Raw genomic sequence first — 7,070 nt, 5'->3', positions numbered from 1 at the left:
GGAATATCATAAGTATGAGGAAGCTACTCAAAAACTGATACAGGATTTGCGTGAGCAGCTTGAGAATACTCAAAGAGAAAGGGAGGAATGGTGTGAGCAGGCTGAGAACACTCAAAGACAACTACAGGAATCCCATGAACGGGAGGAAGCTAATCAAAGAGACATACAGGAATTGAGAGAGCAGGAAAAGAATACAAAAAGATCACTAAAGGCATTCATGGAATCCATTAACAAAGAGCTGAAGGAAGACAGGGAGACCACAAAGGGAATGCTGAATGGAAACCAACAGCAGGAATAGGAGTCCAAGGAAACCATAACCAATCAACTAAGTGATTTGAGAATAAACACTGAACACCAAATTAAGGAAGTAAAGAAGTTCATACGAGATCTAAAACAAAGCTATAACAAAGAATTTGAAGCCATCAAAACTGACCAATTAGAAGGAAAAGAGATAAAAAACAAAGTAGAAAGACTTGATAGCAGGTTACACCATGCAGAAGACCGAATCTCAGGGATTGAAGACAGCCTAGATATTATAGAGAAAGAACATACAACCATCCAAGACAAGTGCAAGAAATATGATAAATCTATCCAACACTTGGAAGACAGCATCAGAAGACCTAATCTAAGGATAATGGGTGTAGAAGAGCACCTAGAAACAGAAGTTAATGGTCTAGGAAATTTGTTTAACAGGATCCTAGCAGAAAACTTCCCAACCATGCAAAAAGATAGGCCTATTCATATACAAGAAGCTTTTAGAACCCCAAATAGACCAGACCAGTATAGGACAACCCATGGTCACATTATAATCTTCACAGAATCAACTCAGACCAAGGCAAGGATCCTTAAAGCTGTCAAGGAGAAAAGATTAATCACCAATAAAGGGAAATCAATTAGAATCACTTCAGATTTCTCAGCAGAGACAATCAAAGGAAGAAGAGCCTGGAATGATGTATGCCATGCCCTAAAAACAAACAACTATCAACCAAGAATACTGTACCCAGGTAAACTCTCCTTCATAACTGAAGGTCAAATAAAAACCTTCCATAGCAAAGAAAAATTGAAACAATACATCTCCAGCAAACCAGCCCTACGAAAGATTCTTAATGATGTCCTACACATAGAAAACCAACAACACCACAATAAAGGCCAAGAAACTGCACCCAAACTGAGAATCCAAGAACCATAGGAAGAACCTAGTTTTCGCAACCCCCAAGAAGGTGGATACCAGGGAAATAACTCCCACATACCTCTCAGTCTTATCTATTAATGTTAACAGACTGAATTCTCCAATTAAGCGACATAGACTGTCTAGTTGGTTTAAAAAACAAGATCCTTCAATCTGCTGCTATCAGGAGTCACATCTTGCCCATAAAAACAAACACATTTTCAATGTTAAAGGCTGGAGCAAAATCTACCAAGCAAACGGCCCCCATGAACAGGTGGGAGTTGCAATCCTAATATCAGATAAAATAGACTTCAAATTAAAATTCGTGAGAAGAGATAAAGAAGGTCGCTACATACTAATTAACGATCTCTCCTTCAGGACGATATTACAATTCTAAATATCTATTCGCCAAAAAATGGAGAACCCAAATTTATCCAAGAAACACAACTTTCTCTCAAATACCACATAGATCCAAAGACATTAATTGTTGGGGATTTTGACACACCACTCTCCCCACTAGATACATGAACTCGGAAAAACTCAACAGAGAAACCGCAGATCTAAACAGCTGCATAGATCAACTAGATTTAACAGACATCTACCGAACATTTCACCCAGCAGCATCAGAATACACGTTTTTCTCAGCAGCACATGGAACATTTTCTAAAAATAGACCACATTTTAGGCCACAAAGCAAACTTGTCTAAACTCAGAAACATTGAAGTTATACCTTGCATTCTCCCAATCCAATAGACGGAAAGAAATAATTAAAATTAAATCAGAATTAAATGAATTAGAATCCAAAAAATTATACAAAGAATCAACAAAACAAAGAGTTGGTTCATCGAGAAAATTAACAAAATTGACAGACCCCTAGCAAATCTTATCAGAAAAAGAAGAAAACACATCCAAATAAATAAACTCAGAGATGAGAATGGAAACATCACCATGGAAACAACCAGGATTCAGAACACTATAAGGGAATACTTCTCAAAACTTTATGCTCATAAGTTTGAGAACTTGAGAAAAATGGACCTTTTCCTAGAAAATATTGACATGCCAAAACTAAACCAAGATGAGTTAAACCAGCTTAACAGGCCCATATCAAGCATTGAAATAGAAAAGTCCAGGACCAGATGGTTTTACAGCGGAATTTTACAAGGCCTTCAAATCAGAGCTCACACAAATAGTCCTCAAACTCTTCAATGAAATTGAAAGAGAAAGTTCACTGCCGAACACATTCTATGAAGCCATCATAACCCTCATCCCAAAACCAGGCAGGGACTCATCAAAGAAAGAGAACTATAGACCCATTTCATTGATGAACACTGATGCAAATCTTCTTAACAAAATTTTGGCCAATCGACTTCAACAATTTATCCAAAAACTCATACACCATGATCAAACAGGATTCGTTTCTGTGATGCAAAGCTGGTCCAATATATGCGAATCAATTAATATGATTCATCACATCAAGGCGAGCAAGAATAAGAACCACATGGTTATCTCAATAGATTCAGAAAAAGCATTCGACAAGATCCAACACCCCTTTATGATGAAGGTTTTGGAAAAATTAGGAATCCATGGAATATTTCTCAATACAATAAAGGCTGTATATGACAAACATACAGCCAGTATTATGGTAATGGTGAAAAACTAAAGCCATTTCCTCTTAACTCAGGAACAAGACAAGGATGTCCACTCTCTCCACTTCTCTTGAATCTAGTATTAGAATGCCTTGCTACAGCAATAAGACAAGCTGAAAACATAAACTGGATCCAAATAAAGAAAGAAGAAATAAAACTCTCCCTCTTTGCAGATGACATGATCTTGTATTTAAAGAATCCCATGGACTCCATTCCCAAATTACTCAAGCTGATTGAAAACTTTTTCAAAGTAGTAGGGTACAAAATTAACCCTCAAAAATCAATGGCATTTCTGTATGCCAACAATGAGGAAAGTGTGGTTGAAATTAGGAAAGTAACTCCATTTGTAATAGTCCCTCAAAAAATAAAATACCTAGGAATTAACTTAACCAAAAAGTGAAGGACCTCTGTGATGAAAACTTTAAAATCTTGAAAAAGGAAATCAAAACAGAACTTAGAAAATGGCAAAACCTCCCATGCTCCTGGATTGGAAAGATTAACATCGTGAAAATGGCAAAACTTCCCAAAGCTATCTACAAATTCAACGTGAAACCTATCAAAATTCCACCCTCATTATTCAAGGAAATAGAAGAGGCAATCCACAAATTCATATGGAACAATAAAAGACCCCGAATATCAAAAAGGCTACTCAACGGAAAGAACACCGCTGGAGGAATATCAATACCAAATTTCAAACTCTACTATAAAGCCATAATAATCAAAACAGCTTTGTACTTTCATAAGAACAGACCGCAGGACCAATGGAATAGATTGAAAACCCAGAAATGAACCTACAGACCTATAGCCAACTAATCTTAGATAAGGGAGCTAAAACAATAGAATGGAAGAAAGACAGCTTCTTCAGTAAATGGTGTTGGCAAAATTGCTTAACTACTTGTAGAATACTAAAACTAGATCCTTATATATCACCCTGCACCAGAATTAACTCCAAAAGCTTCAAAGACCTCGGAGTCAAAGCAGACACTCTGAAAACTTTACAGGATGGAATAGCAGAAACCCTAAGCCTCGTTGGCTGAAGACGAAATTTTCTAAATAGAGACCTAGAAACACAACAAATCAAAGAAAGGTTGCACAAATGGGATTGCATGAAGATGCAGAGCTTCTGCATGGCAAAGGACATAGCTAGCAATATCAATAAAAAGCCCACGGATTGGGAGAAGATCTTCACTAGTCATACAACAGACAAGGGTCTCATATTTAAAATATACTTGGAGCTCAAAAAATTAAATTCACCAACAACAAATCCTCAAAGAAACAAGTGCCCAATAAATAAGTGGGCTAAAGACTTGAAGAGAAACTTCTGTGAAGAAGAAAGAAGGATATCCAACAGACGCATGAAGAATTGCTCAACATCGCTAGCCATAAAAGAAATGCAAATCCAAACAACATTGAGGTACCACCTCACCCTAGCTAGAATGTCTATAATCAAGAACTCTAACAACAACAGATGCTGGAGGTGATGTGGACAGAAGGGAACCTTCCTTCATTGTTGGTGGGAGTGTAAACTTGTTCTACCACTTTGGAAAGCAGTATGGAGTTTCCTCAAAAGATTTCACATAGAGCTCCCATATGACCCAGCAATCCCACTTTTGGGCACTTACCCAAATGTTTTCAAACAAGACCACATTAAGCTACCAGCACAACTATATTTATTGCAGCATTATTTACCATAGCTAAGATCTGGAACCAACCCTGATGCCCCTCAGCATATAAATGGATCAAGAAAATGTGGTATATATACACAATGGAATTCTATGCCTCCATCAGAAAAAATGACATTTCACCATTTGTTAGGAAATGGAAAGGCTTGGAAAAAATTATATTAAATGAAGTAAGCCAAGCCTAAATAAACAAGGGTCCATGGTTTCCCTTATTGGCAATATCTAGTATATGTATGAGTCAAGAAGAAAGGTCAGATAATGTGATGTTAGGAAAATGAACCCTTAGATAAGTATTTCAATGTTTTTTTTTCTTTCATGCATTTGTTTCTAACTCATTTATAAGAATATTTCCTGGTAGCTTTGTATGTCCCTCCCCCACAGTACAACCCCTGCTTTCATTATTTTTGATGTCGGTATAATTTGTGGAGGAGATGGGGAAAAACACGTCGGTTAAGGATACAGGTGGACCCGATGCAACTATGAGAAGTACAAGTTGTCATGTCAAAAACGAACTTTACAACTTTTGTGCGGGGGAGGGGGGGCGGATTGGGTGGGGTGTGGGGAGAGGCTGGGAAGGGATGTGAGGGTAAACTAAGGAGGAGGCTGCAATGCTTGATACGAAATGTACTCAATATCTTGCCCATGTATTTGTAACCCCTCTGTACAATATGTTCACAAAAAATAAAAATTAAAATTAATTTTTAAAAATGTCATATGTGAAATTTAATGAGGTCAACAAGAGATTATGTGGACAAAATGGCCTGAGAATTATAATTGCAGCATATCACAAAAGTTATGACAGGATATGTTTGTGATGTCACGGGGTGTTATGTGATATTGTGATATGTGGTTATTATGATATTACAGTGCCAATGTGATGTAAAAAGGGATTGTAATGTCACAATGGTTATGAGTTCATAATTTCTTTATGATATCAACCTACAGGCCGCATTTTAAATAGAATGAAATCACAGAAAAGGCATTCATAATGTGTCTATGGTGTCACAAGGACAATGTGAAGATCTAAATCTATCATATCATTTTAGTTTTGTGATTTCTCAATAAGCAGATGTTGTCAAAATGACAAAGTGATGTCACAATTGTGATGAACTCACAAACTGTTTTTGATGTTAAAGTGTCTTGTCTGATTCTCAATTGTCAATATTTCACAGTGGGGATTTGAGTACACAAAGGGAATGTGATGTCACAAAGCTATGTACTTTATCAAAGGATATAAGAGGTCATAATAGATTTGAGATGACACAATGTGATCCTGGTGTCAAACCAGGAATGTGATGTCACAATGGGTTTGTGATGTCAATCTGGTGATGAGATCATAATGGATTATTTATGCCACGACTTTTAATATTACAATTATTTGTCCAATTTCAATTGCTACTAGACCACCATGAGGACACGGTAAAAACCAGCAGTGCCCTTATAATCCACGGGAACAGACAGTCATCATGGCCTCTTGGTCTCGACCACTGGAGAGGGTGGCTGCATGCCACTGGAGGGGGCAGGACATGCTGCTAAAGGAGATAGGATGTCAAGCCCCACATGGTGAGCTACGAAGAAGTCATGGGCATGAACATTTGGGAAGTGATGATTGAAAACTGTTATGCAGAAAACATCGCAGTGGGGGAAGGGCCCAGCCTATATATAGGCTGCAGGTTCAGAGCAAAAGAAGGGGAGAGAAAAAGGGGAAAGGCATGGAAGGAAAGAAGTGATGAGCCTGTAGGAAGGTAAAGACCTGGGAGGAGAGGAAATTGAGGAAGAGCAGGAGGTGAAGGATGGCAGCTGGCCACATGGATATGGCAGGGCAGGACTGTCAAGAGTAGAGCAGCCTGAAGAGAAGAAGGGCATGGTGGATGGAAAAAATTTAAAGACCTGAAATGTAGGACAAGTCTGGAGAGAAGGAGAATGAAAAGCACGGAAAAAGCCTTGTCCTTTGAAGTGTGGAGTTTTGGAGATCATTATTTTGGGGGATGGTTGTTTGCAGACCAGTTAACAAATAGCTGGTCTTCTGTTTGGAGTTCTGAGGGTTCATGGTTGAGGCTGAATTTAGCTCTGGGCATCCAGCCCAGGTCAAGGTAGTCGCTTGTTACAAAATTTATGAGGACAAGGCAGGTTTGTGATATTACATTGCATTAATGATATCACAATGTCAATATGAGGTCACAAAGGGATTGTATTGTCACAATGGTGATGTGGTCGCAATGGGTTTCTGAAATCAAACTATATGCCACATTTGAGATGAAATGAAATCACAGAATAGGCAAGCACATTGTCTCTATGACCTCACAATGAAAATGTGATGTCATAAGGCTATGATGTCATTGTCATTTTGGCATGTCACAATGGGCTGATGTTATCCTAACAACATTGTGATCTCACTCTGGAGATGATGTCACAAAGCATTTGTAATGGTAAAACGGCCTGTCTGATATCAGTTGTCCTTTGCTCACAATGAGGATATAATTACCCAAGGGACTGTGATGTCACAAACCCTATGTGCTTTTTCATAGGTGCTAAGAGGTCACAACAGGTTTGGTATATCACAAGGTGATTGTG

Source organism: Dipodomys merriami, unplaced genomic scaffold (assembly GCF_024711535.1).
Source record: "Dipodomys merriami isolate MVZ:Mamm:240054 unplaced genomic scaffold, mDipMer1.0.p SCAF_280, whole genome shotgun sequence".
NCBI classification, from domain to species: domain Eukaryota; kingdom Metazoa; phylum Chordata; class Mammalia; order Rodentia; family Heteromyidae; genus Dipodomys; species Dipodomys merriami.
The sequence above is the reverse complement of the archived record's forward strand: the minus strand, read 5'-3'. Positions refer to the sequence as shown.